Source organism: Ornithodoros turicata, chromosome 1 (genome assembly GCF_037126465.1).
Source record: "Ornithodoros turicata isolate Travis chromosome 1, ASM3712646v1, whole genome shotgun sequence".
Classification (NCBI taxonomy): domain Eukaryota; kingdom Metazoa; phylum Arthropoda; class Arachnida; order Ixodida; family Argasidae; genus Ornithodoros; species Ornithodoros turicata.
Genome location: NC_088201.1, coordinates 108,690,653 through 108,714,653, shown reverse-complemented (window position 1 = coordinate 108,714,653; position 24,001 = coordinate 108,690,653). Strand labels below are relative to the sequence as shown.

At 44.7% G+C, this 24,001-nt stretch overlaps 1 long non-coding RNA gene across 2 annotated transcripts; it reads right to left on the bottom strand.

Annotated features, from left to right (window-relative positions):
* Positions 1-4,261: 4,261 nt before the first annotated feature.
* LOC135367580 (uncharacterized) lies at positions 4,262-18,592 on the bottom strand. Of its 2 annotated transcripts, none has more exons than XR_010414493.1 (3): positions 18,539-18,592; positions 8,403-8,632; positions 4,262-4,412 (listed from the first exon to the last, which is right to left on the bottom strand). It is a non-coding gene; the product is annotated as an uncharacterized LOC135367580 (long non-coding RNA). The 2 variants fall into 2 exon arrangements; XR_010414494.1 differs by lacking the exon at positions 18,539-18,592 and adding an exon at positions 17,326-17,467.
* Positions 18,593-24,001: the final 5,409 nt, after the last annotated feature.

The window sequence follows — 24,001 nt, the reverse complement described above, 5'->3', positions numbered from 1 at the left end:
TGGACATCTCATCTAGGATTAAGGGGAGATGCGGCAATTAAAATGTCGAATTTTGTCCAAAAAGTTGGTTTTTCAAAGTGTGCATTTTTGTGCTCCTCGCGCCTTCCCTTATCATGTCACGAAGTACTTCAGTCAAATTCAGACTAGAAATTGATTAAATACTTATTTTTGTAACCCGCACTCGCAAAAAAGTGAGTAGAAATTACGCTCGGAAGGCTCTTTCTGTTTTGCCAATTGCGCGGTAACTTCCCCACCGATCGGCACCATCTTGATATCATTTGAAAGAGGAGAAATCCAGCTCTGCGATGGCCGTAGTTTCACACTTCTCCGACAGCAAATAAGGGAGCAGGGCGCGATCGAAGAAAGCAAAACTTGGAAAGTGATTGGCTCCCGAGAGTCACGTGGCCAGCGCGCGGCCCTCCTATTGGCGGAGGCGGCGCACCACATTCAAAATGCGCGCTTTCCTCGATGTTCCGTGCCGCGCTGGCTGTTCTGGGGAGTTTGTAAAGCATGATGATATTGATTTTACATAATATTATGCTCTGAAAAAGCTGCGTGACTAGAAAGGCTACTGTCCTGGTGGGTTTTGAAGGGCTGCTGTAGCGATTTGTGACAAATAGAGCAAAAGAAACTTCGGAGCTGGTTTTCCCATTTTTACATTTGCATCTGATTGTCATCACGGGGAGCTTCACCATATCTGTACGATTGAAGATAGAGGCTTCCTGTCTGTTGCATGGAGTTCCAGACACATTAAGGAGTGCAATAAAGCTATTAGTTATTAGTTACCTCATACAGAAAATTTTGTAAAGCCCTTTTTGTCAAGCAGTATATCTGCAGAAAAAAGGACAAGGGGTATTTAAACTTTGGCTAGCAATAAATGAGATGGGGAGAAAAACTAACAGCTTTATTGCACAGGGCAGGCCCTTAGTAATGTTTTGACATAAAAATATCATGAAATTTCAACACAATTAATCAATCAATCAAGAGACTCGTCTGACAGTATGCTTATGCCTATAACTCAATAAGTAAAAGAGATATTCAGAAACAGATTGTTGCATTGAGATGCTGATGCTGAAATACATAAGCACACCAAATTTGGTTAAGTTTGAACTATAAATAAGGAAGTTAGCTTTAATTGCCACATCCCCCCTTAAAGCAATAGACAGCTTGGGGAAAGCTCAGTTCCTCTATCTCTAGATTGAGTCGTTGTGTGATCAGCGGTGTCACACCAGTTTCACCGCAACACTATCCAACGAATTTCTACAATGTTGATCTTGATGGTAGATTGAGCAGTTGCCGTCTTGGTGTCGTTTATGAAGCTCTAGGGATCAAACTACGTCTGTGACGCCTCATCTATATTACGAGACACAACGTCGGCTTCAGCACCATGTTCGGCACCATGTTCGGCACTCAGTGTTGGTCGCATGTTGAATGCTACTTCATGCAACTACGTGCACAAGTTTCCTATGTTTCGGGGCTGGTTCCACAGTCTATTTATGGGAACGGTAGGCAGGAAAAACCGATGCGACCGCTGCAGGCAGCAGAGTTCTTTTTCCTCCTGGCTTGAAGTAGTCGACTTTGAAGTGCAGAGAACAAACGACCGAGCATAAGGCTGGCACTCAGCGTGTTCCCTTTCGCTCACCTTCACGCGATATTGTATTTCATGCATGATTACGATAAGCCTGAACTTGTCCTCTCTGTTGATGGACACACAGCGGCACCGAGCAGTTTTTCGGCATATTCTGCGCCGTCTTCAACGCAGATCACTGCTGCCACATTTCATTTCTGTCGCACATCGCTTAAGTAACAGTCATGCACAAGCAGGATCCCCGAACCTAAAAAAAAGTACAGAATACGAGCTACATGATGACAACAGCTGATATGTGCTTCCTCCCCATTTGCATTCTGCAGCGCCCCCGCAGCGGAATGCAGAAACTCTACGATCACAGCTCTCCTACTGTTTCCCTAAAATGGCGGCAGCCTGAGTTAAGCGACGCACGCAACTCGTCGTGCTTGGGCAAAGTCATTTCAGGCACACCATAAACATTTCCATCAATTTTCATCAAAATCGACTCAGAAATAGGAAAGTTAAGTCTCGAAGCAAAGGGGCAAGCGGGCTAAGAAAGCCCGTCTACAAAGTGATGCAAAAGATTACAATCCCGGAGCATTCAGATGCAATAAAAGTGGCAAACTTTCAAAGGCTTTTTCTCAAGATGCATTTTTTCGCTTTCTGCTTTCGCAAATACCTTGACAACCACTTGCTTTATTTTCACACCATTTGCTTCGCAAGATTCACAGACAGTTTCTGCACATCATGCCACTCCCCCTTTTTTGATGTTCCTTAGCAATTTATTTCCAACATCATAATTTGTAAATATTCTAGGTTTACCTGTAACGACTATGTGAAGAAAAAATGAGACAGAATTGCTATGCTGGAAATCTGAAAAAAGCAGACTGTCGCAATGTGAAGCATACATTTCGGAATGCATGACAAGTTGAAGCACACCTCTATCACAATTTTCTACTTGTCCAGCCTCTCCACGAGAACGAGGAGATGAAAAAATTCATAAAAGAACCACTTGAATTATCACCTTGAAATTTGGATATAGTTATTACAGAGCCATAATGAACATTTGCACAGATTTTTATCAAAATCTTCCAAAAAGTAAAAAAGCTGGTGTCGAAACCTGCGTCCCCCCCTTAAAACATCAAACGATTCGGATGTAGGATCGCAACAACACCCTGCTGGGCCCTTGCTAAAGTACCGTATTTACTCGTGTAAGGCCCGCACCCCCCACTTTCGAGCTAAAAATTTGAAAAAAAAAAAAAGAACAAAGCAAAAAGGGGGCGCCACTGCCACCCACCCCGCCGCCTACCACTCTCCATCCATTTGCAGACACTAGACAACGCCGTTCCCACATGAGCTCTGTCGCGCATTTCCCGCAGTTTCGGATCGTCAGTTTGCATCATGGGGGAAGCGTCTAAATGCGTACACTGCAGCATTCAAGCTAAGAGTCGTCCAGTATGCTGAAGAGCACGGCAAGCGTGCAGCTGGACGGGAATTTGGCGTCGACGAGAAGTGTGTGCGTTCATGGATATGTCAGAAAGAACAGCTCGCCGGGACCAGCCGCAACCGAAAAGCGTTCCGTGGAAAACAGTGCAAGTTCCCAACACTCGAAGCACAACTTGTGGACTACGTGAGTACGAGGAGGAACAATGGCTTTGCGGTATAAACCGAAATGATGCGCGTAAAAGCCCTCGCCATCGCCCGTCACATGGACATTCCGCATGTACAATTTAAAGCAAGCCGAGGTTGGCTGGAATGGCTTATGAAACGGCGTGGCCTCAGCATCCGACGTAGAACAACTTTGTGCCAAAGGCTTCCTTGCGAGTATGAGGAACAACTGCTAAAGTTCCATCGCTTCGTGAATTCACTGCGGAGGGAGCACGAGTACGACCTTCTTAGTACGATCTTGAGTGTGTGGCGTTCCGTGTCATTCGCCACCATCGTAAAGAGCTTCAAGGTGACTGGAATCTCCAACAACATGGACGGCACCGAAGACGACCAACTCTGGGTTGACGCGAACGATGAGAGCGCAAGTGATACCGCGAGCGAAGATGATGATGACGAAGACAATTATTAAGATCTGCGATCATTGGTAAATAAATGTTTGCTTCACGAGTTATTACAGCGTTATTACGAGTTATTACTATGTTACTCTGATTAGCCACCATGGCGAAGTTGCGGTTCTGACGAGCCTGTTTCGTGTAAGACCTGCACCTCCTCAAAATTCCGAAAAAAAGTGTGGGCCTTACACGAGTAAATACGGTAGTAATAGAGGTAGCAATAGTAACTGGGAAGACAAGTTTGCTTGTAGAAGTCCTTATACGAGTTGTCGCCAGATGTAGCAGAAAGACATTGAAGATAAATGGGGTCTAGGTAATTGGACAGTCATTTAGCTGTGAGGCCCAACATCCCACTGATGCTGACAACCATCTGTTCTTCATGTCAGATTTCGCACATCTCATTAAACGTCCCCAGTACTGTATTAAAGTCTGGATCCAACAGACTAGTTTGCCATGTAAGCCTGTCTACATGTATTGCATGCACGCTTGCACAGTGCACACGCACATGCATTGTAGTTCATACTCAACAGTGTGAACTGAGATTATGCAGTGAATACACTACTGTACAGCCATACATCTGTAAAGTACCACAAAAAGAGTTCACTTACCTGGGTCTTTAGTCACTTACCTTGAGGTTAAGTTACTTGCATCTTCCTGTGCACCTCAGTGCATCCCAGCAACCGAAAAGTGTCGCAGTAGCCATGCTCTCAAGGGCTCACTTCAAGTCAAGGGCTCACGCACAAATAGCAGTCACTTCAGAAGTCCATAAACTTTGCCAGAGTCCACTGCAAGCAAAAATCAGGATCAGTAATGAACAATGATGGGTAAATTGCCTCGAAACGGCGTTTGGTAGAAATACAGTACAAAGTGTCACACTTCAAACATGCTTAAAGGGTTACAGAGATGAAACACCACTTGAACGAACGTCACTTAAACTATTCAGATGAACGAAATTTGCCAGAATCCTCAGTCGGAATGCTGTTGTACCCAATGTAAATAATTTCTAGTTTAACGAATCCCAGTGTGGCTCAAATTCAAGGTCCACGTATCATTTCTACGGCTTCAAACTAACTCAGAGGAAAGAGGTGCTGAAGCCAGGAATCAGCATTCATAAGTGGACACTCTGTAGTAAATAATACTGCCATAGCCATGGTGAAATTGAAAAAGTAAACAATAAAGGTCTAAAAATCGTAGGCTGTCATCGTCGTGCTATGGCGGAGTGTAGTCAGCTGTTCACGTCATGGAGTTATGAGGACTAGGACGAAGTAAGCGAAGGACACACCCTCAAGATTCAGTATTGTGCTTTGTTTCCATCCTCACGTGTAGTATTTCGAGCACTACAGGGAATGGAGTCATCAAAACATAACAGTAAATGGAACGTCACTCAAATGTCATTGCACAACAGGAGTAGCCATTACCCAAATTCAATACCGGACGATAATTTTCGCTTCCATTTCTGGTAATGGAGGACCGTGGTATGAGTTTCCATTATATCATTACCATCTCCAATTTCGGTAATATACCATTTTTGTTTTCGTTACCACTACTGTTATCCATCCCTGAATGCCTGGTCGCAACAAACAAGCAACAAACTCAAAAGAGTTTCATCCTTCAAACAATGCATGTCAGGATAGGGGTTCCTGGATATCAGCTTGGCACATGCACAACAGAAGCAAAACTGTGCAACTAGGAGACGCGGCTACTGTCCTGCCATGACTTGCACTGCACGTTGAGTAGCCATGCGCTGAACGACGAGAGTGGCTCAGCTGGAGGCTTGCCTTCGCTTTTAACTGTGCTAGCGGATGTTTGACGCAGATTCCTGATATTTTGCGAAAATGTCTCACAAGTAGCAGAGTTGGCCCTTGGCACAGCTTGGTGCAAGAATCACATCACTGACAGCATTGTAAACAGTGTCAACACTCAAATATAATGAGGTGAAGCAGACTTGCAGAATGGAGCCGTACACCAAATGAAAACTGGCAGTAATGTGAAGAGGGATTGATCTAACTCTTGGATGTAATAAGGTGAAGCATACTTGCAGAATGGCAGAAGCGATACCTCACACCAGTACTACTGAAAAAATTCTGAATACAGAAAATAGGTTGCCAATAGAATCAGATATTCGTTTCTAATTCGAAATTTTGAATGTTTGCGCAGCTCTAAATTTTAGACATCTCAGCGACTGGAACTAATCCTGCTTACACTCAAAGTCATTACAAAGACGAGTTACACATAAGGTTCATCGTTTTCATTTTATGATTTCTCAAATTCGGGGGTGAAAAATTGGGTGCTATTTACACACGAGAACACTGGGAGAAATCGGGCACTACAATCTCTGTTTGATCTGTCATTGGGGAACTTTCGGGTAAAATGAAAGGCATATGAAACAAGCCACTGCTGTGACACTGGGACAAAAAAACAATCTTTATATTTCCGCTCGGAACCGGGGCAGTGAATGACCGTGGTATTTAAACACTTGTCCATGCTCCATAAAAGTTTGTCTTCTTTCTCCTGCAGGAGGGGAAGGAAGAAGGACAAATAGGTTGTCACAAATAACTTTGCTGATATTACGGTTCCCTTTTCCGACAGTTTACTTAGAACACCAAGTTGAAGAACCGTATGGATTTCGGGGACATATCGAGTTTTACCTGAATTATTGAAAACTTGTTCGGGAGGAACTATCGTGGAAAATCGGGTTTAACCCGAAAACGAAGAACCCCAGTTATAAATAATACAATCTGTTCGAAATATCGGCGGCTTCTGTCCTGAGGCAACTCCCTTCCTACAATATACGAGGGGTGTTCAAGTCAAACCGGGACTTTTCATTTTTCGCAAGAGTAAACTGAACTTACAGGCGAGAAATTAGTTTTATTTTTCAACGTAATCTCCAGCTGCACTAATGCGCTTGTCCCAGCGTTTCACGAGGGCTTGGATGCCAGTAGCGTAGAAATCCTTACCGGCGCATAGCAGCCATGATCGGACCGCATTCTTGACCTCATCGTCGCAGCTGAAGTGGCGGCCCCCAAGGAACGCCTTGAGTGGCCTGAAGAGATGGAAATCGCTGAGGGCGAGGTCTGGACTGTAAGGGGGATGTGGCAGCAACTCTTAGCCAAGTTCCTCTAAGGTGCGTGTCATGTGATGCGCATTATGCGGGCGTGCATTGTCCTGTAGGAGAAGGACTCCTTTTTTGATGAGGCCCGGCCACTTTTGCTTCAGCACCTTATGCACATCCCTGAGAACCTGGCAGTAATATGCACTATTGATGGTGGTACCACTGGGCAGAAAATCAACATGAACAACACCAGCCTTGTGCCAGAAAACCGTGGCCATGACCTTACCCGCAGACGGGTTGCTTCGGAACTTCTTGGGTGCTGGCGAGCCCGGATGCTTCCTCTGTTTTGATGTGCGTTTAGACTCAGGAGTGAAATGGTGCACCCATGTTTCATCGCACATGATGATCCAATCAAGGAACAGCTGTCCTTCAGTGTCGAAACGGTACCTTAGCTCTTGGGAGATTTCCAGTCTTCTCTGCCGGTCAAACACGGAGAGCTGCCTCGGGACCGAACGGGCACTAACTTTCCCTGGAGGTGTTCATGAATGATAGTGTTCCACGTTCCCACAGAAAGGTCAGTCTTTCGAACCAGTTTGACCTGCCCGGGCGGGGTCGTCCTGCACTAATGTACGGCCGTCTCGGAACCGTTTACACCACTCAAACGCTTTGCTGCGGATAAGTGTATTGTGGCCATACTGAGCCTAAAGTCTTCTGTGAATTTCAGATGACTTTACGCCTTAATTCACGGGAAACTTCATGACAATTTGCTGTTCGATGTGCGCGCTCACCTCGTTGTCGGCCATCTTGTCCAGCACGTGTCTTCTGCTTTGCACAAACTTTGGACCACCATGTGGTGAACGCAGAATCCTGTCGCATGTGAAAATGATGAAAAAGAAGTAGCACGAGCCATTTGTACACTCAGAAGACAAAGTCCTGGTTTGACTTGAACACCCCTCGTAGGAACAATACAATAATTGAGCGTATAGCTGTATAAAGCATGCCATCACTGAGCACTGCAGGACTACAACTATCCATCCGTTTTTGCGGCATATAGTGTGGTACACATTCATGGAAATAGCCAAGCAACTCTGTGCATCAAACTTGCAACGAAACCAAAGCCTATTCAAACCCGAGAGGCATGTAATTTATTTCATCTTGTGTAGTGCTTACCATAGGCTCCACTGTCTGCGTTTGGGTCTTGGGTGGGGGCTTATGTTATCAGCAGGGATTGGTTGCTATCCCCTCCCACGAAATGATTAAAAACGGGATGCAGCTACTGGCAAAGCACAGGCTGGAGACACCGGTGACACAAGGAACATCAGTTCATGCAATCAATAAAAGTGTATTGCTCCATCCCTGTTGTGATCATGCTCTCGAGGTAGCTTAATGCTTAACAGGTTGGGCCAGGGAATCCTGGTGGAATTAAGGGAAGGAATCTCACAACTATCATCTTTGTGGATCAATAACAATATGCAATAGAAAACGGAGACTGGCAGGTGTACATATTCTTTGGGACAAAAGTTATACAAATAAATTGTTGTAGCTCCTCGTGCTGCAATGTCCACCTCTACAGGCATGATATTATGGACATTATGAATGTAATCGACCACCTGAGGCTCTGTTGTAGTACAAATCTCACGGACCACATGCTCCCTATGAAGCATTCTCTTCCATTGTTCCTTTAATAACCAGGGACAACAAATAATACAAATGGGTTACTAACCTGCACATATCAAAGCTGCAATGCCATGTTGCTTGCCCAAAGCTTGCGTGATGTACCATGTAATTCACTGTAGACAAATGCACGGTGACGTGCACTTGAAGATGGTCAGCAGGCCACAACACTGAGTAACTTCCCGGAAAGATTTCTATCGTCGCCTCACTGACGTGAGCGAAGCAGGCGGCACCTCCAAAGGCACACATCTGAAGCCTTCAACATACTTGACAACTGCACTACAAATATGTAACGGGTCAATGCAGCACAGCACAGGCGTCACCGCTTCATTGGTGAAATATGCAAATAACATAAGGTCAGTGAAAGGAAACTCTGACCATGTGGTGGTATGAATACTCATGCGAAAGCAAAAACGTGTCACCAGAAAATTACAATATGCTGTACGTGATCTTTGTATAATTCCAGTTTCTTTCCTGCTGTACCAATGTATCACAATACCTTTTACTATTTAGCTTCCAGCACAATGAAACCATAAAAAGGTGAACTTTCTGGAAAGGAAGCCATAATTATTATCAGCTGTATGTTGATGTTTGTAATGACATGTGATGATTACCTGTACAGAATGCATTCCGTTTGCCTGGCACGTAATTTTTCATGGGCCGATATGTGGCAGTGTATCTCTGTGAGCCACATGCACAAAAAGCCTCCCATTTCTTTTACTGCGGTATTTCAGAGTTGCCTTAATTATTTGCCTTAATTATTGCCTTAATTACACTGGTTATACAATTCTTGTTTGACAACATCGTTTGGTCCAAACGATGGTATGATTATGCATGGTCTCGTTCATGTGTTGCTCAAACATCGGTCACACTGGTTATACAATATAACTGGAGGAACAGTGGGAGTCGCTTAAACCCTGATGTATGGCACACGTCAGTGTAACAGTAACCAACCGAGGAGTTTCTATACTTTCCATTCGCCGACGTCGCAATTTAAAATGTACGAAGACGACGAAGACGGGGCTGCACTTGCGTATTTTCGATGTCTCATGCTCCATGTGTGCAGGCAATGAGCTCACTATTTTGAACGTACGTGCAACACAATGTCGCTGTCTCTGACTTACAACTTACTCGTGCAAAATAACTCACGCGCATCACGATGTCGTTGACACTGACTCGTGCGAACGAAAACTGTCGTGGCGAATACGCCCGTTTATCCAACTTGTCCATCACCGTTTTTCGGCAGTGCCCAAATACATCGTCGTGTGTTTGACAACATGTTGTTAAACATAGTCAGAGCGCTTGCTTGTATGACGGCACGGTCACACTGGTTATACACGTGTGTTTTAAAACATGTTTTGCCGGTGTATAAGCAGTGTGACCAGCACTGTATGATCATACATGTTTAAGGAATGTTTCTTATACATGTTCGTCATACATGTATAACGGGATGTTCGTGTATAATATACAGTCAAACCTCGTTACAACGAAACGCGATATAACGAAATTCACGATAGAGCAAAATAATTTGGATTCCCCGGCAGAGGGCCATAGAGATCAATGTATTTTAACTCCCGCTACAACGAAACACTTTTTATCCGCCGCCCCGATACAGCGAAAGAACGAGATAAGGTTTATGACCCCAAAGCCGACTTTAGGGTCATGAAAATTGAATAGCAAAAATTGGATAGAAAATGGATAGCAAGCCTCCCCCAGGATGGCTAACATTCCCTACCCCTTAATCAACAACAACAACAACAAAACAAAGGGAGCAAGTAGCGTCCTGTTCCCGCGGCGAAAGATGGCACGTGCGATTAGGGTCGGGTAGGGAGCCTCCATGGGTTGCTGCGGCTTCTCCCTCGGACGCACACGGAGGCTCCCTAGGGTCGGGAGGAATCTGGTGCCTACAAAAGGAAATCTGAGTCATTGGAAGGTTAAGGATTTTCTTCCGAGGCTTCTCCTTTTCGCGCTTGTTTTGAACTGTTCGGTTGCAGCCAAGTAAAAAGAGCACGAGACGTAAGGCGCCATCGCGCGCGTGAGAAACGCTTCGTTCGCGTGGCGGCGTAAGTGACGAAATCAGCCTAGATGATTTTCTTGACGGGGAAACATGCCGTAGCAACGGAGAGCCTTACGGAAAACGCACTGTCATAGACGTAGAAGGTTTGCGGGAGATCGCAACACGATATGGAAAAAGCTGCGGAGGCTTCGGTGGCGTACGAACAATGCGCGACACCGCGTCTTCTAGGCACGACGCAGACGCGTATAACCGGCTATTTCACGCAAGAATAAAATACCGTAGGTGCACTTTGGCGCTGTATTTGTCGTTGTTGTCATTTTTAACAAAAATCTTTTCCGCATCGTAGCGGGAGTTATGGACGCTTATGTACAGCGCATGCCCTCGCAAAGGTCGCGATCCGTGACCTTCAATTCGGTACAATGAAATGCTCGATACAACAAAAGAAATTGCAGTCCCCGTGGGTTTCGTTATATCGAGGTTCGACTGTATAATGTATAACCAGTGTGACTCCGGCCTCAGGGTACTAAATGCTCAGTATCTCACATGCGGAAAAACTATTTACGGACCGACATACTTGTAACGTCATGCTGTAATGTTGAGTGATAGAAAGAAAAACATGTTGATAACCACAGCTCAAAACAACATCGTTCTCCGCTAACGGCGGGCAACCCAGTAGCACAAGTGGGATAGCCTAGGCCTTCTCTCCCTTTATTTCAGCTAAGTGATGCAAAAGTGTCTCACCTCCCGCTCCGCACAGTGAAGCTGCGTTAAAGGTCAGCTCCGGAGGAAACTCACTACCACAGATTACAGTCGAACCTCATTACAAAGAACTCTGATACTACGAATTTTCGGTTATTACGAAGTTTGATTTAAGTTTGGTTGGTCGCATTTTGTTTCTATGGTAATCCCGTTTTTATAACGAAGCAAGCCTCCAAGGTTCCTCAGAATTTTCAGTTACAACGAAGCGACTTCGCTTCCACTCCCGAAGAATTTATGGTGCGATAAGCAACAAACAAAGCCTCTTCTCCCGAAGCTCTTCGGCGGATTAGTTCCTAGGTCAAGAGAGGAGAGAAAAAGGACGCGTGTGAGGCCAACGAACTGGCAATGACCTTATTGGCTGCGCGTTCCTACCCTTTCGGCTTCGCCCTCGCTCTCGAAAGGCGTACCCTCACCCTCAGCCTGTTGACATTCCAACATTTGCGCGTGCGTTTCGGTTGTGTTCTCCACGACCACGTGCTATACTGTTTGCCTTCACATCGTGTCTCCAAGCTTGGCGATGTCAAGAAAACGAAAAGCCCTATCCTTGGACATGAAGATCGACAATTTTTGAGAAGTTGACAGTGGCAAGCGGAAGAAGGACGTCGCAGAGAAGTACGGAATTCCTGCAAGCACTCTTTCGACGATTCTCAAGACCTGTGAGAACACCGAGAACAGTTACCAGGCGCAAGCAGTGACAAGCAGTCGGAAAACGTGTGCGGAAATGTTCTTTTACCGATGTTGAAGAGGCCCTCCTTGAATTGTTCAAAGATGTCAGAGCAAGAAATCTGCCAGTCTCAGGTGCCCTCTTGCAAAGAAACGCAATGGACTTCACGTTTCTCCTTGGCCACAAAGAAGATGATTTCACTGCAAGCTCTGGCTGGTTGCACAGATTTAAGTGTCGCCACGAAATTACGTGCTATGTGACTGCGGGTGAATCGTCTGCCGTCGGCCAAGAGAGTTGTGAACGGTGGTTGGACAGTGTTGCGCACTTGCTGCGAGAATAGGAGGAAAGGGACATTTATAACGCCGACGAGACCGGAGTGTTCAAGTTGCTCCCCGAGCGATCGCTAGCAATGAAAGGAGAGTCGTGTCACGGTGGGAAACGCAGCAAAGACAGGCTGACGGTTTTGTGTGCCACGAACATGGACGGTTCTGACAAGTGAAAGCTGGTGGTCATCGGGAAGTCCAAGAAGCCACGCTGTTTTAAGGGTATCCAGCGTCTGCCGGTGGAGTACTTTGTGAATGGAAAGGCATGGGTCACAACGAAGCTTTTCGAACAGTGGGTAATGGCCCTGGACAGCGACATGCAGCAGCAAGGCAGGCAACTGCTTCTAGTTCTGGATAATTGCTCGGCCCACAAAATAGCAACGCCACTGCAGTCTGTCCGACAGTTATTCCTCCCGCCGAATACGACCTCGGTAATGCAGCCCCTAGATCAGGGTATCATTTGGTCCCTGAAGAGCATGTTTCGGAAACGACTGGTTTCGAGGCTGGTGTTCGACACAGACCAGAAACGAGCTCCCAGGACATTAACTGTGAGAACTGCAATCGAGATGCTCTATCGGGCATGGAATGATGTGAGCAGAGTCACAGTGAGGAACTGCTTCGCTAAAGCTGGGTTTGCGCGTACCGACTGTACCGCCGGTGGCACCTCTCGAAGAAGAAAGTCAGGAGCACGTTCGAATGGATGTGTGGAGGCATTTGAACGTCGACGGTGTCACGTTCGAGGATTTTGTTTCGGCAGACGACGGCCTCATGGTGGCGTCTGAACTGACGGACAACGAGATCATCGCGGGTGTAACCTCGAGTGCCGCAGAAGCCACCGAGACAGCGAGGAAGATGACGACGAAAACGAGCAGCAACCTCGAATGAAGAACGAAGATGCCCTCGATATGGTGCAAGCGTTGAAGGACTTTGTATTAGGACATCCGATGGCGTCACCGGCAGATATTTGCGATGCCTTCCGTTGCGTCGATAAGGTCGGCGATTTCATTGTAGCTAACGCGATCACTGCGAAGCAACAGAGGATAACTGATTTTTTCCGATAAGCGTGTCTGCAAGTCCCTTAATGCAGTGTGATCTCATGTGTCGACCATTTGTATCGCGAGTGCCGCAATAAAGCGTTCATTTATTGACAAAGCCCATGTTCAGCATATTTTATTTTAGCTTATTATAGCTTTTATTTGCATATGTAACAGGAGCACACTTCACCCCAGCAGGCTCATTGCGCACAAGTTTTGCAGCAAAGGTCTTTGCCCTCTCCAAGAAACTAGCTGGGTGTCAAGTTGTGACAAGGCTATGACAATTTCTGAACAGAACGTGAAGACACCAAACTATGTCTCTGCTCTCTTTGCGATGCTGAACTGCCCTCACATTCAACACTACTCGTTCAGCACTACCTCAGTAATGTGTCTGAAATTCAAAAGCCCATCTGGACTTCCCAGGAGAGCTTAAACGTAATAGTTGTTGATCAAGTGATGGGTTAACGAGTCATTAAAAAAGTAGTTTGCATAATACGTCAGAACCATCGGTCACAGTATACATCGCTGTGGTCAGATATATCGATCGGTCCACCCTTCCCGCGGAATGCTGGTGTCGCAACCATAAACTGTACAGAACACATGGTGCCCTTCCTGGGCGCGATCACGTGTCCCAGTTCATCCATGTATTGCTTCAGAAACACGTGTAGATACTTGTTGCGGTTACACTGAGCCATGATGTGCAATACGCAAGGCAGAAACACTGCAAAGGCACCTTTGTAGCCCGAAAATATGGAGGAAATACCCGGAAACTAGAAGTGCTAGAACTAGAGCCATGAGCAGAACCCCTGAACTCCGTAACATAGAGGCTCTGAGAAGTGGCAGCGATGCCGATGGCAATTGGGCTGGTACTGGATTGACGCTTTCTTCTGTGTGTCCAGAGAAAAAGTAGGAGTTTGAGATATAGAGGGGGAAACTGCATTTTCCGGGAGATTTGCCTCTCTGTCATACAATCGTACAAACATGTCTGAATCCGGGAGTCTCCCGGATGAATCGGGAGAGTTGGCAGGTATGGATGTGGTTTGTTACATCATGGGAGCATCATGCATTGCGCTCCATAATGCTGATCAATCCTTTCTTTTATGCGTCATACTTCGTGAGAAAAAAGCTCTCGAACAGACACCCGACTAAAGCGCGGATGTCAAAGACCTCAGAGCTACAGCAAATTCCACTGATAGCCCTAAGGTCTGTGACATCAGAGCTGCTTGAGTTTTGCTATTCTAGGTGCCCATTTTCTACACACTATTCCCACCTTGGTTTGTAAAACACATTGGTACAAAGAAGCTTTTATGTTCATGTGGGATGATGATGTTGCAACCCCTTTCACTGGTTTGTGGGGAATGACCTCATTCTGCACGTAAGAGTTACCACAGAACACCTCAACTGCACCTGTATTTTGTCCGTCTTGCAGTGTACTTGTTTACCCATTGCAAGAGATTATGGGGGAGAGTCAGGTAGTTTTATGACCTCTGTGTATTCAATAAAATTATAGTCTATTCAAAGTTACGTGTAAAATTACAGTATCTGTGGAATCTGTGGAGATGTGCATTCATTCAAGAAGAAACTCGTCTACTGAAGCCAGCATGCAGATCCAGATGTAATACTGGTGTAGATGACGTACGGAAGCAACTCATCATCTTCATTTCTCTTCTTTTTCTTAGTGGTTGATTAATGTTATGGCTCATGGCTGCACTGGACAAGTAAACCAGCCGAAATAAGGTGCGAAGATATCCCTGATAATTACACTTGCACGGTGTCTTTGTACTGCGCAGTGTTTTTTTTTCTCGTTTATTTTTCCCTTCCTTTCTTTTTGTGCTACTCTTCAGCTCTCATAAGCCACGTATGCCCTCACGTAAGTATCTTATTGTTCTTGTATCTGGTGGTTGCTCTCTCGACAGTGTAAAATTTCGGCAAATACGTTCATTGCGAATCTGCACTGAGGTTGTCATTCATGCCTAATTCTTACATACGTACCTGCAGTGTGTATACGATAACATGGCGATGCCAAACACAACTCGTTCACCCGATTATAATGCCAAGAAGTGTGTTCCTATAACGTCAAACGCCAAGTATTCGAGAGAGAGAAAGATATGCGCAAGTGATGCAGCACTAGTGAGCCGTAACAATAAGAGAGTGAAGTGTTCAATTAAGCAATGAATTGACTTACTTTATCAAAGATACCTACAATGTGAATAAAATTATCTTTCGTATGTAGGCGTAGCACAGTTCGGTTGACGATATACGTGACGTTCATTGCATTCTTAGTCAGTTTGCCGCTGGCCAGAACGCGACAGCATAATTGCACGAATCCTAACTGCACAAGTTGTATCAACAGCGTGTTTTGGCATTGGCAGATCACCCCACAAATAAAAAACTATGTGATCAAGAAGGCTACGCCGATCGAGCAGACGCTCCCTGCTACCGTCGCCTGTCTACATTCCCGTACAGAGTGTCGGACCGAAACGTTTTTCATTCCGGTTTTCGTTCCGGTTACATCATAAACGAACCGGTACCGGTTCTGCTCCGGAGCAAAAAAGTACCGGTTCATACCGGTTTTTAACCGGTTCCGCTTCTGCTGCATCCCCCAAAAAAAATCAATGTTACAAAATGTAAACCCGTTTATTCGCATACATGGTATTTAATATTAATAGACAGCTGTGAAATTGGTAGCTCCTGGTTCCTGTAGGTTACTGTCTGTACAAATGGGCTTTCTCCTATCTTGAAGCGCATGCTACAAACGGACTTGTTTGTCGTGATGTCATAGGTAAAGTACTTTCTTGCTGGGTTGGAGCAATCGCGTCCCATCCGAATGTCTGTTGCTACTGTCTAGCCAGCAAGCACCACCGCACGAGTACGACGCAAATCGAGGAACACTTTCACTCACAAACGCGCTCGACGGCTCTGTTTTATCTTCTTCGTGTCCTGTCCACAAAAGAGTTGCCATTTCGCACGGGCTTGCCCTCGCGTATACGTAAATGTATTCAACTCAGCTGCTCTCAAACAAGGGACGCGTTGCGCGACATTACCGATAGAGAAGCCGTTATGCAGCCCCCTTGGGTCGCTGTTTAGTTGAGGAGAGTTTGGGAGGATCAAATTAAAACGAACACTACGGCACATTGCTAGAGAGTCACATGTACCTCTAAGTCTGTGTGCGTGCACGAACGATAATCCATTACAAAGGGAGCCTAAGGGTCATAGTATACCGACATACGTTCCACCGTAATCGTAACCCTCGTATAGTATACATGACATGACTTCAGAGCACACGATGTCTGTTTCATTCACCTATCCGTAGTACAAACCGGCGAAGTTTTTTCTTGGACCGAAAACCGTTAAATATATTTTTCAATTTCCCTCCTGAGCGAAAAAAACGTATACGGTTTCGATTCCGTTCCGGTTCGCACCAAAATAGCGTTTTTTTCCGGTTTTCGGTTCGCTCCGACACCCTGTTCCCGTATGCTCCGTAGAGAGGGAGGGAAGTCTTGAAGAACACTGATATCACTGAAGTCGGCAGTATAGACTGCATGAACAGCTGCACTCATAAAAATGGCGGCCCCCATGTCTGTTTCGAAATTGTTAATTTACGATTATTTAAAATATGGGGATGTTTTGTGGAAGTGTAGGGTGGTTTCAGACACAGTTCGATATGGGCTTCCAGAATATTGTTACAGTTTCAAGAAGTCAAGGTATCTCCGGAGCTGACCTTTAAGTAATGCTGGTATTAATACTGGCAGTGGTACTAGTAACACTGGTGTTTAGTAAACCACGACAGAGTTACAGTGACAATTTTGACAGGTGAATTGCAGTGAGTCACTGATAGGATTCGCACAGTTGGAGATGATGGAATTACCTGGTATGTGGTGACAAATGCCATAAACATTGCTTTGAATGTTTTGGCTATTCTTTTGTGTTTTGAAGTAACATGAGACACAGAACAATGCAAAATCATGCATGCTTAATGCAACGAATATTCGGACAAGGCTCAGTTTAAACATGTTTTCAACTTCACTACACTGCAGTTTACCTGCGTATATGAAGAAAACTTCCACACTCACACTACCCTGACATGCAGCAACAGAGCCCTTTTAGGTGAAGTGATATACAGGGTGTATGCTATAAAAGGTCAGTCACATTTCCGCGCGTGGCGTGATACCTACTTGACAGACAGACTTCCGCTGCCGCAGAGTGAAGAAGTTACGGCAGGAAACCCTACAAAAAAATCGTCGATATCAGGCGCTGCGTAACAAAATAAATACGGCCACGCAAACTTTCGTCTTCAAGCATTTCCTATGCGCTATACTGTCGTAAACACGCCAGTTTGTTGATAGTTGTTTGTAGCTTCCGCATGGGGCGCTAGTGACGTTGAATCCGAAACAAACTCATGTGGGCGCATATTTCTGTTATGCACGGTACGTACCCGTGGTACTCATTGAGATTTACGTTTAACGAAGCTTGATACGATTTGTTTTAGAAGTTTTCTGCACATGTTGCGGCTCGTATGCCGCTTCCTAGCGAAACATTTCTGCTTCTTCTCTTAGCAGACGACAGTCTGTTTGCGATCGGTTTGTTGCGAGAACAACACTTTTAGCCGCCCTTCGAACGTTTTTATTTCATTCATTTTGTGTCTCTATACAGTTTCATTGGACTCTATAAATCCTGTTATTATAGTTGTTCGTGTTCCATTTGTTTCTGTCATATTTTATATCCTTTGTGCCTTGCTGTGCGCCAGTTGATGGTTCAGGAGCGTACACATGTGGATTCAACGTCACTAGCGCCCCATGCGGAAGCTACAAACAACTATCGACAGACTGGCGTGTTTACGTCGGTATAGCGCATAGGAAATGCATGAAGACGAAAGTTTGCGTGGCCGTATCTATTTTGTTACGCAGTGCCTGATATCCACGATTTTTTTATAGGGTTTTCTGCCGTAACTTCTTCACTCTGCGGCAGCGGAAGTCTGTCTGTCAAGCAGGTATCGCGCCACGCGCGAAAATGTGACTGACTTCTTATAGCATACACCCTGTACTTGCGCAGTTTTATGCTGAAATGAGTGCTTGGTACCACAATGTCCTAGCTGCGAAGACAACTAAAACAAGAATGCTACTTCATAACTGGCTCATATTATCTTTCAGATTACAATGTTACCGAAATGGCCTTTAAGACGCCACGCGTTGGTTGTGCGCCTTCAAGTCAATCCAGATGGCACCCGCAAAAAAAAAAAAAAAAGCAGGTCAAAGCATGCAACAAGGGAGGAGTTTAGCCGGACGCTTACAAGGTGCCATAAACAACGTCGTCCATAACCTAAACCGTGGAATACCACTGTCACTAAAATAATTACTAGACGGCATGCTCACACTCGCCGCTTATTACCTTGAGAACGTTGCATACGTTGTATTGCCTACACCACAAATCCGACGGGTACCTGCTGTTGTAGGGGAGGCGCTAGATCCTGAGGGGTATCATTCGTTGTGTTCGTACGCCTCGGCGGCGGTGGCTATGAATGTAGTGCCCTGGTCAGCGCATGAAGACATCAATTGTTCTCAGTCGTCGGTTTCGCGCTGTCGTAGGTGGACGTGTGTGTGTTGTGCTTCATGGAGGTAAGTAATTTTAGTTCCTTGATGTTTGTACTCCCGAATTTTTAGTGAAACATTCGCGCCCTGTTTCAGCTGTGGTGAAATCCGTTAAATAAGTTCAATTTCGGAAGATTTACAGGCAACAGTGCCGAATGATACTCCGATCAAATTTGGACAATCAAAAAACGTATATCTGTTCTCATATAGTCTTCGATAGCTTATAAATAGCCTCAGTGAGTGATTTAACGTGTGATACAGTTAGAATTTAGGGCTCAAACCCCTGCAGTGAAGTAGCAGTTACGAATGATACCCCTCAGGTTTTAAGCGCCGACCAAATTACAACAGCCGAACGACGTTTTCCTGTTCTCGTGCAAGTTTCTATAGCTTATACAAGCCTCAGTGAGTGATTTAACGTGTGATACAGTTAGAATTTAGCGCTCAAAACCCTGCAGTCAACAGCAGTTACGAATGATACCCCTCAGGTTTTAAGCTCCGATCAAGTTGCAACAACCGAACGACGTTTTCCTGTTCTCTTGCAGCTTTCGATAGCTTATAAAAGCCTCAGTGAGTGATTTAACGTGTAATACACTTAGAATTTAGCGCTCAAAACCCTGCAGTCAAGCAGCAGTTACGAATGATACCCCTCAGGTTTTAAGCTCCGATCAAGTTGCAACAACCGTACGACGTTTTCCTGTTCTCGTACAGCTTTCGATAGCTTATAAAAGCCTCAGTGGGTGATTTAACGTGTAATACACTTAGAATTTAGCGCTCAAAACCCTGCAGTCAAGCAGCAGTTACAAATGATACCCCTCAGGTTTTAAGCTCCGATCAAGTTGCAACAACCGTACGACGTTTTCCTGTTCTCGTACAGCTTTCGATAGCTTATAAAAGCCTCAGTGAGTGATTTAACGTGTAATACAGTCAGAATTTAAGGCTCAGAAATCTGCAATCAAGCAGCGGTGTCGAGTGATACCGCTCAGGTTTTAAGCTCCGACCTGGTTTGAACAACCAAACAACATTTTCCTGTCCTCATATGGCCTTTGATAGCATAGAAATGCCACAGTGAGTGATCAGATGGTTTTATTTTCAAAAATTGTAGAGGATTTTATAAATGACACTGCCAAAATTTAAGGCTTGCAAATGATGATTACGGAGAGTAAAATGCTATCCAGCATGTTAAAAGCTGCAAACTTGAAGCTTTTTGTTGCCTAAATACATTTCACCCTGTTGTTTCCAGGTGGAACCCCTGTAGCTGACCAGAAAGGCCAGGACTGTCAGATGCCATACATGAATTGGGTATGGGATAGAGAGAGAAGTATTGGGATTCTATTGGAGAATTTGAATACCCCTGCTTATGGTAGTCCTCACTAGGCCAACCAAAGCAGGCACACAATTGTTCTCGTGCTGAGCTGACAGATTTGTAACTGACACTGTTTACTTATAATTCTCAGTAATTTCACACTACTCACAATTATGTTTTACTTTCAGTTCAAGGTCTTCAAACAGAGCTGACCCGGCGGAAGGCCTCTGGTGGCATACTGTAATCAAGTGTGCCACTCCCACTGGATTATTGCATTGGCCTTTTCCATTCATGCCTGAATGCTGTCCAGGGCATCTCACAGGCACCAGCTGCGTGACGATGCCCCACCCCACGGATTGTCTTATGCCAACAGCCTGCTCCCGTAGGGAGCTATGGACACTAGAAGATGGACTGTGGACATGCTAAGGAATTCTTCAGTAGCTTCATGGTGCACGGGAGAAGAAACAGCAGACCTGGACGAAGTAAACAAACGGCCCTTATCAGGGCCGCCATATGTCTGCCACAATGGCTAGCGTTCTGCTGATAGAACAAACCCTGATGGTGATAGAAGATCACTGAACTAACCATAACTCAAGCACGATGGCTACAACAGTGCTGATAGAAAGCAATCATTGCAGTTGCAAATGCCATACATTTCGTTAAGCACTATATTTTTGATGACAGTAATATTTAGAGTTGAAGGAGTCATGTTCTGCCACTTTTTGGATGGTCAAAGTATGCATCACAGAACATATTGCTAAGGTGAACATTATGTGGAACCGACTATAACTCCTGTTATTCATTCGCACAGAAAATATGAAGCAGAAAATGTCGAGGTTGTTGCGAGAGACCTGTACTATGTCTTTTGCAAAGCTATCACCGTTTCTCGACAAAAGTGACATGGAGAATGTACTGGGTGCCTCCATTTTTCCCCTTTCTCTCCGTACTATAAAGGTAGTTCTTTTTGTGTAGTCCAATAATACGAGAATTAGAAAAAAGGTCTTTGGGTGTACTTGACATAATTGTATGCCAGTCTATATCATTGAACCCCCGTGGCACTGAGGACAAAACTTTACGAGACAGTATACTATTTGGGTCCGAAGAACGCCATTGGAGCCACAGGGCACATTGACTTTAGACCACATCATGGAGGGCCACAAGGAAAAGAAATGACTGTAGTTACCATAAAACTTTGGTATATCATACATAACATTGTACACAAAAACAGGACCGACATAGTTATTGTGGAGTACGATCACTATCCTACTCCACTGATAACACAAAAAATTAACGGGCTTACTAGGCTAACGCCAATAAATGGGCGGCCTTTCAAGTCGAGTGCTGAAAGTATGAAAAACTATTCGACCTTCACAAAGGTTTAGGAGAATGTCCAGGAGCACTCCAAATTATCCATTTACTTGCTGCCTTAGCTCACAGTTGGAAAAATAAGTATGGAAAATCAAAGAGAAAGAGCTAGCTGGCATATTCACAGTGGGTCATGGCTTCGGGTTTGCTATGTTGTGTTTAATGAAAAGTGCAGAAATTTGGGCCAGTTGGTACATAACTGCAAAAAGGAATAAGAGCATACAGACGGGACAATGGAGAGACAGAGCTGCTTACAACTAAACTGTAATGATAGGAAATCCGACGCAGTCATGTGCGCAGGTGCATTGCTATCCCACCATGTCAAAACAACGAGTACAGTGCTAGACAAATGTTAGAGAACAGGCTCCGGCGCATTCCTTCCTTAGTGTGACAGTGAATGGGACCGTTCAGACTTAGACATGTGCGTATAGGTAGCCCAGTCACCTGTATGCAAGTCCGTACGATACCATTCGCTGCCAGCTTGTCACTCAGAGGGAGGAGTGCGCCAGAGTATGTTCCATAAACTTTTGTCCAGCACTTTACAAGTATAAAACTGATTAACAATGTAGAATGGGCTAGTTTGTATGACATCTTAGACTATGGAGCTGTGACAGGCAAGGACAGCACCACTCCACAATCAACTGGTTTATTTCTGGAAAAAGAGAAAAGGAAGGTTGAACGTTGGGATTGGGGGTTTTGAGACGACCTGATTAAAAAGGAACTTTACACCTAGTGGTGATCTTTTCCTGCTATCCTTGTCTGCCATAGCTCCGTAGTGAAGAAGTCCGTACAAGTATGTCAGACAAGACCCTAAAAATGACATTTTTAGGCATGTGCAAACAAAACCACCCTAGTGATAAGGGGTGACACAAGTGAAAAAAATTCCTATGATTTTAATAAAAATTCAAGTTCCTTATCCATCCGACAAATAGAAGCTTCAGTAGTACAACTGGACAACTCTTTCGAACTGACAGTTTGCTTTTTTTTTTTGGCTGAGTTCTTTCAAAAGCCGAGTTTTAATGTCACTATTTGATTTAGTGTATGGATTAGGATAGACAGAAGATCGACTCAATCCTCGCATTAGCTACGGTGTGCTAGTGTACCATACCGCACGCGAATACCAGGTTGCCGTCTCCGTAATTTTGTGAGGTTCGAGAGCCACAAGAACTGCTCGCATGCAGTGTATTCTACCTAACATGGACAGCGCAGCAGCAGTGCGGCGGGCCAAGCTGAAAACAATGCCTGAAAATCTGTTCTCCTAATTCGTCTTTAAATTTTTCGAGAGGGTAGCTTCGTTCTCTTTGGCGGCCAAGAGGCCGCGTGTTTGAGATCCCTGTTGATAGGGCAATCGCTTTCGAAACTAAACAACAATAATCAGAAAAGTAACGCTGTCTTATATCTGCGCAGAAGCACCATAGCTCATGTACAAAGCAGGTTGGTGGTTGGTAAAACAACAAGAGGAGGTTGAATTCGCGCATGCGAATTCTGCTACCCCCCCCCCCCCCCAAAAAAAAAAACAAAAAGAAAGGTCTTCCAAAGACATGAACGAGTTTTTCCGAGGAACCTCCACCGTGGGAAAACAGACACAAGTGCAGGTGGTAAATGTGAATCATGTGTCGCCCCCAAGATTTTTCTAGAATTTCTGTGAGATATGTTCAAAATTTAGTTTGCAGTTTATTGAGTTTATATACGTATATCCAGCACCGCGGGTCCCGTGATTTCTGTCCTTTTTTTTCTTTTTTTTTTATGATTCATTTGCTACAGCAATTCACATATAACATCCACTTAGGGAAAGTATACTTTATGTAGTAATTGTAATTTTAATGCTTTTCATATCTTAGGGCTCTCTTTGTTCGGTTTTTCGATAGTTCGATAGTTAGATGTCTCCCGACTTTCCAGCTTTCTGATAGTTCGGTCTCATGATTTTTGGCCTTATATGATTGCCACTGCTCTTGAGCCCCGGATCCCGACAGCCTCGAAATACCCTTATCTCGTGACCACTTCTCCTTCCAACTGGTTACAAAAAGTGAAGTGTCCATAACCAAAGTATGTTGATATGCAGATTAAGTAGAAAGGAAGAGAGGCAGATAAAAATGACAAAAACATAAGAGAAGGCGACAAATTGTCTTCGATCAAGAATACTTCTTTATTGATACTAAGGTCACAAAATGATCACGATGGTCGGGTATGTTTAGGGCAAATCGTGCAACACAGTCCCCAAAGAAAATGACAAAAATATATACACAGTACCGAGAGGATAGAGAGGTAGCAAGCGAGCTGGTGGTATAGATCCATAACACAGACAAGCTTGTCTGTGTTTGTCGTTTTTTGTCCCCCAGTCTCCGGTTTTTAATTTAGAGATAACCACATATAAAGTAATTGAACCTCTGTATGCAGTAAGCAATCCATGCACGTAATACAATCCCCTTTCGTGTATTTTTGCTGCAATGACATCCACATACCAGCATGTACCTGCCATAGAAAATTTAGGACCGTATTGCAATTTATTGACCTGTTACAGGAGGGTAAGAAACGAGAAATGTATGTGTGTCAATGGGATGGGCAGTCAGATCTTGCCCCTTTTCTACACACGCA